The sequence below is a fragment of the Monodon monoceros genome, unplaced genomic scaffold (assembly GCF_005190385.1).
Source record: "Monodon monoceros isolate NGI ecotype Baffin Bay Population unplaced genomic scaffold, NGI_Narwhal_1 Super_Scaffold_21, whole genome shotgun sequence".
Classification (NCBI taxonomy): domain Eukaryota; kingdom Metazoa; phylum Chordata; class Mammalia; order Artiodactyla; family Monodontidae; genus Monodon; species Monodon monoceros.
Window position 1 is genome coordinate 99,485,408 of NW_021703778.1, and position 11,393 is coordinate 99,496,800.

The following is an 11,393-nucleotide window of genomic DNA, read 5'->3' on the forward strand; positions in this document are numbered from 1 at the left end:
CTCAAATTACAGGGCCATTAATGAGGATTAATGAAACATCTCGCACACTTCTTGGTATGTAACCACTATTTCTAGGAGGTACTCAACGAATGTTGCTGGATAGACTATTTAGAAAAAACTTTTTCCCAGTGTCTCTACCTACCTTGGAGATGCTAGGCAGCCTTAGAGGGAATCACCACCCACATGAATGACCTTCAAAATAATTCATTAATTTCAGCAGGCTAATATCTATTGAGTTTGAATATGCACTGTAGCCCTTGCTTCCTCTACATTAAATCTAATTTACAGCAAACAGGAATAACTATACTTTATTTTTATTTTTATTTTTTTTGCGGTACGCGGGCCTGTCACTGTTGCAGCCTCTCCCGTTGCGGAGCACAGGCTCTGGACACGCAGGCTCAGCGGCCATGGCTCACGGACCCAGCCGCTCCGCGGCATGTGGGATTTTCCCGGACCGGGGCACGAACCCGCGTCCCCTGCATCAGCAGGCGGACTCTCAACCACTGCACCACCAAGGAAGCCCCAAGAATAACTATACTTTAGATTCTAGCGTCTAAAGATCATGTTCAACTAACCGGCTTCAGTCAGCCTAACCTGCTATAGATGTTCTAAGTCACTAGCATCCAACTTTGAGTCGTGAGAGACCTAAATTAAAACTCTCAGGGCGCCAAGGAAGGGTCATAAAGATTTCAGAAACACCCCCGCTGCCCAAACACTTTTTTCGAACGGCTTCCAGGACACCACACTTTTCTGATTTTCATTCTACCTCTCTGGCCAATTCTCCTTTGCTATTCTTCTCCTCTACCAGCCTTTAATTGTTGAAGTTCACCAAGCTTTGGTCCTAGGCCGCCTTTTTTTTTCATTCTATACTTTCTTTTCAAGAATGTCTAATTCACGTACAAGGTCTCAATTCATTATTTTCTTCAACAAACTATCTATATACTTACGTCTCTCATTTATATCTCTGGGCAAGACGTCTGAACTCCAGGCCTGTTTATTCACTTGCTTACCCAATAGCTCTTCCTGGTAGTCTCTCCAGTCTCCCTGGCTGACCCACTCATCCAACTCTCCCTATAAGAGGCTTATTACCTCAAGGAGACTGATTCCTTGGTAGTCTCCTCCATCCACACCACCACGCGCACACACACACAGAGGATAATCATCCTCCAGCATCTCCTATTCAGTCATGACTGTAGAGACCAGAAACTCTCTTCCTTACCACCCCTATCCAATATTTTAAAATCCTACCTTTACCTCCTAAACATCCCTCAAATCCATCCACTTCTGCCCCTACTACCATTCTGGATCAATTTACCTCACTTCCCTGGACTATTGCAATCGCCTTCTAACTGGTTCCCCATCGATTTTGCCTATTTACTTCTTACTTATCCTTCAAAGCTCATTTCAACATCGTCATTTCAAAGAAAAGCTTTCCCTGAGCTCCCAGACAAAAAACAGCCAAACTTGTTGAATGTACATTACGTACATGGCCCTCTTCTAAACAATGAAAATGCATCAGCAGTTTCAATTTTCTTAAACTTGAAATAACTATATTTTACAGATGAGGAAACTGAGGCACAGAAAGATAAGCAATTTGCCCAACATTCCACGGCTAATGAAAAGTGGTGCCAGATTCAAATTTAGGCAATGTGGCTTCTGAAGTCACATTCTTTTTTTTTTTTTTTTTGCGGTACGTGGGTCTCTCACTGTTGTGGCCTCTCCCGTTGTAGAGCACAGGCTCCGGATGCACAGGCTCAGCGGCCATGGCTCACGGGCCCAGCCGCTCCGCGGCATGTGGGATCTTCCCAGATCGGGGCACGAACCTGTATCCCCTGCATCGGCAGGCGGACTCTCAACCACTGCGCCACCAGGGAAGCCCTGAAGTCACACTCTTAACCACCCAACTATACTATGGTGTAGACTACATGCCTCTATTACAAATTCTCTTGTAACATCCATAATTTCTCTTTTGTAGTAGCCTGAATAACATTATATAATTCATTGTTTGATATCCATCCTCCCTCACCCCCATATTAGAATGCAAGTTGCACAAGGGCAAGGCCTGTGTATGACTTATTACAATATTTCCTTGGCTTATCAGGTGGTAAAAGGCACTCAGTGTACTTCTGTGAAGGAATGCATTTTCAACTTCCAGCCAAAGGTGTGTGGTAGTGGGGCTGTGGAGGGGTAATGCGGAGCTATCTGACCAAAACCAAGGGCTTCTCCAGACTGCTGAGATAGTAAACAGGCAGTGGCACATTTCCTACCAGAAACATTCAGAAGAGGCATCACAACATCTTAAGCGTCTTCACTTTTTAGGACCTGTAGCAGACACAGCTTTCAGGTATAGTAAAAGAAGCTGCATCCAATACACATAAAAGACTATTTTCTATAGTGTGGTAATCACTATTGAAAGCAATGAAATTTTAGTTATCTCCTTTAGGCTTGGGACCATAAAGCCTCAGTGGTGACCAATTTGAAACTATGGCAAGAAGTGAATGGATGAAACCATACCCATATGACTCAAAAATAGGGCATGCATTCATTCTTAAGTCAGCCTCATTGTAGATTTTTTTCCAGTAAAACTCTGGAGTTTTGGTCTAAGTCTGAAGACAGAACGTAAGAACCTAATTTTTAACGATCACTGGGGTCAAGTTAGACTGGATCTGGAGGAGCTCCTCTTCACTGGCACATGTTCACCATTCAAAATAATAGTCTAGGTTCTAGATGAGGAATATCTAACTGGATTAATATATCTACCTTGTGCGACACCACTTTTGGACATCCAGCGTAAATAATGATATACATAATTTTTTTTTACTGAGGTAATACTGGTTTATAATGTTACATAAATTTCATGTGTACAACATTATTTTTCTACTTCTGTATACACTACAGCATGCTCACCACCACAAAGTTACTTTCCATCCATTGCCATACAGTTGATCCCCTTTGCCCATTTTGCCCTCCCACCATAATATATATATTTTAGGTAACAGAGTCCTGTTCCTCTTTATGCTCTCCCACACCACCCTCGCATGCCCTACTTTAATTGGGCCAAGTATACATATATTTTTTCAGCCTAACAGAAAAATATAAATATTTACTTACTTTTTTGGGTGGGGGGGGCCACGCTGCATGGCTTGCACAATGTTCCCCGACCAGGGATTGAACCTGGGCCACAGCAGTGAAAACCGGGAATCCTAACCACTAGGCCACTCTTAATTATTTATGAGGGATTGTTTTCACTGCAACATTTATGCTAAAAAATGTATGTGTGGCTGGGGGGAGAAACACTGTTATTATCACACTTGTGCCTCTAGGCACAAAAAGTGACCCAGCGACATGGGACTGATGAAAATTCAGTTGGCTAGTTTGACTTGCATTGGCTAAAAAATTGAGTTCTTTGCAACACTGACCAAGTGATTTTCCTCTGTAGAGCTTGAAATATTTCACATAATCTTATCTTCAAAATAACTAAGTTAAATAAAAGAAACTATTCCTTTTTTTTTTTTCCTTTTAACAGACAGAAATACAAAGACAAAAAGAAATTTTACATTCTCAAGGTTCTACAACTGCTAAAGACACAGCTTTAACAGGCTATGGAATGCCTACTCGCCTAATGTTGTGGTCAAAGACAGTTCTCCTCCAGGGGTCAGCACTGAATTTCTAAATGTAGCGAGACGATAATGAATGAGGCTTTGAAGTCTGACAGATCAGAGTCCTACTCCTGGTTAAACGATCTAACCTCACTGTCTTAATTTTTTCTCTTCTGTAAAATGAAAGTAACATCACATACATTTCCAGGGTTATTGTGAAGATTAAAAGATAATGTACAATGTTTGGCACACAGTAGGCAAATAAAAAGTTTATTATTCCCTGTCCAATAATTTAAAAACAGTACCACTAAAGGTTTCTCTCAAAGCAAAATTACTCCTTAGAGGTTTGGCTGAGCTGATCTGCTAAGCAGAATGGTGGGATACTAAAATAGATGCAAAAGTTTCATAATTAGAATAGCAGGACTGCTGGGCAGGATCAGAGGACTAGTACTACTGTGCTGAGAAAGCAGTATAACCCTTTAACCTCAAAACCACGGAACAGACTTCAACCAGCACGGTGGCTAGGCCAACAGGCAGGTAATTCAATTAATCATTTTTTGTGTTTGTATGAACGATGCCAGTGTCTGAATACTCCATTTACTTCACAATGCCTGCCTGTGGGAACTTACAGTTCTCCAAATGACTAGGCTGTCCCTTGGTAGCTCACATGCCCAGACCCAGGTACCTCAACTTTCGACTCCCATGACTTTCAGGAAAGCAGTGAATGGAACTGACCACTACCCATATATATTTAATTCCTCAAGGAAAAGGTCCCCCCAACAGAAGGCATACCTGAAAAACAGGCAGAAGCACTACACTTTATAGAAGAACTAATGTGTAAATAAACAAAGAATGACTGGGTACTGAGTGGAAGCAATGAAGAATAAAACACTGGGGACTTCCCTGGTGGCGCAGTGGTTAAGAATCCACCTGCCGGGCTTCCCTGGTGGCGCAGTGGTTGAGAGTCCGCCTGCCGATGCAGGGAAAACATGTTCGTGCCCCGCTCCGGGAAGATCCCACATGCCACAGAGCGGCTGGGCCCGTGAGCCATGGCCACTGAGCCTGTGCGTCCGGAGCCTGTGCTCCGCAACGGGAGAGGCCACAGCAGTGAGAGGCCCGAGTACCGCAAAAAAAAAAAAAAAAAAAAGAATCCGCCTGCCAATGCAGGGGACATGGGTTCAAGCCCTGGTCCGGGAACATCCCACATGCCGCGGAGCAACTAAGTCCGTGCGCCACAACTACTGAAGCCCGCGTGCCTAGAGCCCGTGCTCTGCAACAAGAGAAGCCACCGCAATGAGAAGCCCGCGCACTGCAGCGAAGAGTAGCCCCCGCTCAGTGCAACCAGAGAAAGCCCACACGCAGTAACGAAGACCCAACGCAGCCAAAAATAAATAAATAAATTTTTTTTAAAAAGAATAAAACACTGAAAGTTCAGTGTTCATGCAACTTGGTAGCTGCTATTCAAAAATCCTGAAAAATCTTCCCAGTCATTCAGTTTATTTAGATGGATGTATCCCTGATACACATCTGATACCTGTAATAAAACATGAAAATCATAGAATATGTGAAGTATGACTTTCATGTTCTATTACAAAACTCTATTATGATTTGGTTCTAAGTAGGCAGCCAAACTACTGAAATCACTGGTTTCTTCTAGAACCAAAGAGAAATTCCCATATTACTAATGGGACTGAGTACTTCAGAATACCCATGTCCCAAAGGAATAATCCCTAAAGATATAATGTATCCCCAAAGTATGCAGTGGAGGAAAAAAATGAGGCAGGATATTCCAAAGGTTTCTCTAATGACCATGAGAGACAATTTAAGAAACCCCAAAGACATTACAGGTCTTGAATATCCTTCCTCTCAGGTGAAATTAAGAATTCAGTTAATACATATTCTTTCTCAGAGAGTTACTGATATAGTTTTAGGAGAACTACAAAACAAAACAAAAAGGTGTTGTTATTACAGAGTTACTAATTACTGGAATATTGGGACATTGCCTAAAGGATTAGAACTATCAGATTTAGAGTGCTGACATACAGTGGAGGAAAGAAGCACAGTTCTCTTATTATCTAGTAATTTCAGTAGTATGTCATTTAATTACTTTTTTAAAATGAAATAAAGTCTGAAAATACCAAATAAAAAGAAGCCATACACAATAAATTTCTCTGGAAATGTACTGAAGGAATAAAATCAGGAATGGTTCATTCTTTCAGTTACGAAGCCAATCTTTTCTTAAAAATTACACATAAGAGTAAGCAATGTTTAAAATCCTTCGTTTGATGTTGAAATATTTTTGTACTTTTATTTGAACATGTTCTGGGAACTCTTTTCAAACAAACTAGTGAGAATATACTTGGAAAGTCTGAATAGGAAGAGGCTAGAACATTGTCTAGGCTTCCTACACCGCTCTACTGCTTGGAATACTTTCCTGGATTCATCCCTGCTGAAGGTGAATGCAAAGAAATTATCTATGCCCGTCTTTCTGTTTACGCTAGGCTTTTGATGATCATGTAATGTACATTTGTGGGTAGAAATTAAGTGCTTTATTTTTAAAAGTCTCCTGCTGCGATCTGAAAGCAAGAATTAACACATTTTAAAGTTGAGCATTTTGCTTCATGAGTCATTCAACAACCAAGGGTCTAGTGAAGGATAGAAAGTGACAGGTGACAAAAGGGCAAAAGAAATGTTACCTATTGAAGAGCTTAATGAGAAATCTCAGAGACTACAAAGAGGTGGACTTATTTTGCAATACAGAGACAATGAAAATCTTCAAGACAATATGAATTAGTTTTTTAGGCAAAAAACAGAGCCAAATTACAACTTCATACAAGTGTACACACAAAACAAAACAGAGGTTAATGCTGGGGGAAGGTTATCCAGGATAAAATTCAAAATGTAATAAATGGTTAAATAAACCTTTAGGCAACAGTAAATGGTTCATACAACGGCTTTGTTATATAGAAATGCAACTGTTGGGACCTCCCTGGCAGTCCAGTGGTTAAGACTCCACGCTTCCACTGCAGGGGATGCGGGTTCAATCTCTGGTCGGGGAACTAAGATCTCACATGCCGCTCTGTGCGGTCCAAAAAAAAAACCAAAAAACAAAAAAACAGAAATACAACTGTTACTCGGGTATTAGGCACCAAAGGAAGTATACCTTGAAAATTAGGATCTCTGCATTCTTAAACGGCCTCAAGACAGATGCAAAAAGGGACAATGTAAGTGAATTAAAACAAAAGGCAAAGTGAACAAAATTGTAACAGAAGGATGAAAGGAAGAGCACCAACTCTATGAGAAAGAGAATAAATAATTAATTAAAGAGGAGATACAAAAAGTTAAACTGAGTAAGATATGAAATGATAGTCTATTAATGGACTGAATGCTAAAAGTAAAATAGTAAATACTAAGTTGGTTACAGTAGTGCAAGGGTAGGTCGAGCAAAGACCTACAGATCAGGGGCTGGCTCGAATGCAACTCCAGAAGTGGAGTGGCTTCTAGGGGTGAAGGTAGAGGGTCCAGAAAAATATTTGTCTTCTGTTTATCCTTCAGGTATTAGGCTAAACCTAAGCTCAGAAGATAGCTTAACGCTTGCAGGACTGTGGACAAATATCTTCAAAGCATTTAGTATTCATCTGAACATTGTGAAGATGTTACAGTCCTTCCACAGATGAGAATATCAAATCTCATTCTTTCAGTAAGCAAGCACAGTGCTTGGCACCCACAAATTAATCTTAAGAGGTAGTTTTGCCCAGAAATACTGCACCCTTTCCAAAGGAGATGTGTACAATGGTTTCTTTTAAAGACTAAGCCCCATCATCACCCTACCTTACCTTCAAAAACTCAACTCTTCACATAAAATGGCAAATTTTTCTTGTTACAAGCAAAACTCTGAAGTGGTCGTTACCACAATACCAATGGCATAGGCCACAACAGTGAGAGGCCCGCGCACGACAAAAAAAAAAAAGGCCACATGCACAGTACAGATCACACATGGGGAAGGTGACAACCGTGCAAGTACCCATGCACTGCTCCATCAAATCCCTTATCCCAATCCACTATTCTTTTACTACTGCAGTTTTTTTGTTTGTTTGTTGTTGTTGTTTTGCGGTAAGCGGGCCTCTCACTGTTGGGGCCTCTCCCGTTGCGGAGCACAGGTTCCGGATGCGCAGGCTCAGCTGCCATGGCTCACGGGCCTAGCTGCTCCGTGGCATGTGGGATCTTCCCGGACCGAGCCACGAACCCGTGTCCCCTGCATCTGCAGGCGGACTCTAAACCACTGCGCCACCAGGGAAGCCCACTACTGCAGTTTTAAATCTTCCCCCAAGCCTGTCTTTACACACACAGCTACCCTCTCTTTGGCCAATGTCCTTCATCTTGCCTTGCAGACCCACTGGCATACCGCTCTTGCAACCTGACTTCTCAAATGAAAAATGTTGTTTTCCTTGTCATAATTTTTCTTTTCTTTTAAGGGGTGGGATAATCCAAAATACTTGGAATGAGAAGCTTCCCTTGTTCTGGCCCTAAGAGGCTGACCATAGTCTGTTCTGACAACTATTTGTTGGTTAATAGAAAAGAAATTCCTAAGCAGAAGACGTTATCTAATGAACTAAGAGAGAACGTTATTCAAATCACAAACTCACCTTCTAGCACCTAAAGTGCCCCACACCAGATAGGACCTCACATGATTCTAAGGATAACCAGTTAGAGAATCCCCAACTGAACTGACAGGTTCAGAACAACATGAAGAGTAAACAATCTGTGGATGCTAATGTGATGGTAGGGTGTAGTAGACAGATAATGCAGCTCCTCTGGTGTTTGGGGCGCTCCACTACGTCTATTCTTTAAAAGAAAAAGACATCAAGTTCTAAGTCTTCGACTTCTGGTTCCCTGTGCTCATTGAAAAGAGATTGGCTCACTAAACATCTATACACCACTATTCACCTCTTCCTTGAAGACCTTAATCATTTAGGACTGACCCTTAAAAGGTAGGAGCTGCTGCATTTGCACAGCTGCTGCAATGGCAGGGAAATTTCCTGCGACACTAGAGCCAGGTAAATAAAGAAATTGCATTCGCTCCGAGGTAGGGGGAGGGGTCTTCTGGCACTGAAGAGTTTACATAATGCAACAGAAAACCAGTGAGCTCTGCAGACTTGTCAATGGAAATGCAAGGCTTGAGCTTCTCTCTTCCCACATCTCTGAACACGTCCAAAAGCCTGCTCTGCTCCCCCAAAGATCCACAGAAATTACACCTAAGAATGTAAAACAATCTGCACAGGCTCACCCCATGCTCTCTTACCCACCTTTATTGCTAAAATGCAAAAAAAAAAAAAAGGAAGAAAAAATCCCTAACCTCCCACTTCTGAGTCCAAAGTATGGAGTAACCAAACGGAGCCGGGGAGTTTTCCCTCCTCTGAAGGGGAAAAGAGAACAAGGAGCTGCCTCAAATCTACACGATACCCAGCAATGCAATGACAAGCCCTAAAAACTTCACAGGGGCCGGCGCAGCCCCGTTCGCGGCTCGGCCCGACTCGGGCCCCTCGGCCCGGCAGCCGCCCTCTCCCCCGGCCTCTCACAAAGGAGAATGGTTCAGTCCAGAGCATCACCCAGCACCTGATCCCTTACAACTGGGGGACGGGCAGAGGGCGGGGGCGCGAGGAGGAGAATGAGTTATGGAAGCCAATTCTAAGAGCCTCAGCTTTTGCAAAGACTCTTGGACCAGCACTGAGCGGCGGGCGTGAGCGGAAAGCCTACCTGAACAAGTCCTGGCGCTTCCTTTCCAGCCAGCGTTTCAATTCACCCTTTCGGAGAACAAGGCGCCTTCCGGCGGAGCATGGCCAGCCCTCGGCTCAATCTAGCTTGCTAGTAGTCCATTCTCCCTCGCTCCGCCCAACTACGCTCCCACCCACCAATGGCAGGGCCTACGCCCCGCCTCTTCCAGCAGGGTAGTGTGAGTACTATCCAGGAAGTCTCTTGAGGGTGGGAGGGCCTAAATGGCTGAGGCAACCACAAATATGCCTGATTGAAAATAAAATTTGGCGGTAGGTCGGCTCTGATGGCTCTCAGTTCACGGACTTTCAGATCTCTCGGCATCTTTTCTTGATCCCCGCCGTTGGGGGCGCTCTAAACGAAAACAACGTTTAGTTACCTGTTTCTGGGAAGCCATCTTGGATCGGGCTGGTGCCTTAGGGCTGGGAGGAGGAAGGAGTGCTTAAGGAATTTGAAGTCCCTTTCGGCGTTCTGTCGGACTACTTAGGTGCAGCCCCCATGTACTGTCCTTTAGATGATCAGAGTATCCCTCAGTCACGATGGGGAGAAAATCTGGAATAGTGCTGAATGCGCTTGGAGGCAGCCCCCACCCTCTCTCTCATACGAGGGAAGCGATCTTGACCAAATCAAAGAAGCAAAAATGCATTCTCGGAATGAGTGGATTTTCCGAGTTCCTGGGATAATCCTCTGGAGACACCTCACTCCTCAGGATATCAGCATAAGATCAACATAGGTTATGCATCTATTCTAGATGCTTCTAATCCTTATGCTTCACGTGCAAGGTTTCCAGTATTCTTTGACGGTACAGAGTACTGCTAGTCAGTTGGAAATGAACAGGATTCAGGGAAGAATTTCAACTTTTTTTTTTTTTTTTTAAAGGCCTAAGTTCATCAATAGACCCCAACTACCTGTGACTACAGATAGAGAGCAGAAGTCTTAAAGGTGAAATTATATGCAAGGAGGAGGGGCATTAAGAGACTGCCTTAGAAACATTGGCTGCAGAGTAATGTTCTAATAACTGCGTTTAAATTGTTAATAATTTTAGTGTAGGTGAAATTCTCTTGCCCTCAATGAGATTTTTCCCGTGTTTTTTAGTTTAAATCTCTACTGCTATTACAACTTGCTACAAGAAGTTTTTATTTTTTTGAATTATTGAGTGAAGGGAATCTTTCCGTATCATTAAAGGAATTTCTCAAGGAGTAACATTTGCATGGTCATACATGGTGGGAGCTCAGAGACCTTAAGGAGTCACACGAATCAGTATTTTATCGCAGAAGTGATTAAACTTGGCCAAATACATTTCTCTGTATATTGAACAAAATCTGTTGGCCAAATTAAACTTGATGTTAGTATTAGGACTTACCAGAACAATATATCTGTCTGTAAATGCGTAGACAGATATGATCTTAATTACTAAGTTTCTAGAATGAGAACATATTATCCTTCTGCTTATTTGATACAAAATAAACCTACTATCTAAAGAACCAGTTAATAAGCATTACAGAAAGGGGAATGGGTGTGCCTGCTATCCTCAATGATCTATAAATAGTAATGATTTAGACTGCTATAAATATGACTTCCAATAGTCCTGGCCTTCAAAGACCAACCAACACCCATATTATCTTATAACTACTATTCTTCACATGGGAGTGGGAGATCCACTTTCTATAATTCTTCATGACCATTTCATTCAGAACATCAGCAATGATCAACACAGGTCATGAATTTGCCCAGGTACTTCTGTTTCTCATGCTTCCCTAAAATTGGTGAAATACCTGAGTATAGAAGGTTATCAGTGGTTTGGATAAAATAACTGGATGTGGGATTCAGATCAAAAAGATACACTCTAAAATATCAAAATGGTATCCTTTAATGACTCTGAAAGCAGCAGCTCTAGGCAGAATGCTATCTCTGATCAGTGCTCTGATTCATCCCAATCACTAAAGGTTTTTTTGGTTGGTAAAGGAAAACTCCTGTATAGAAACTATTAAGTTATATTTACTTTAGTTCTGTCCCTGTTGT

The 11,393-nt window shown here is 42.3% G+C and overlaps 1 protein-coding gene across 3 annotated transcripts in view; it reads right to left on the reverse strand.

Moving 5' to 3' along the window:
- The window catches only part of CHD8 (chromodomain helicase DNA binding protein 8), a 57,469-nt gene extending 48,059 nt beyond the window's left edge, over nucleotides 1–9,410 (reverse strand). For all 3 annotated transcript variants that reach the window (XM_029237846.1, XM_029237845.1, XM_029237843.1), the window contains exon 1: nucleotides 9,357–9,410. The gene's annotated coding sequence lies outside the window, so the exon portion shown is untranslated. The remainder of the gene's footprint in view (nucleotides 1–9,356) is intronic.
- Between the last annotated feature and the right edge of the window lie 1,983 nt (nucleotides 9,411–11,393).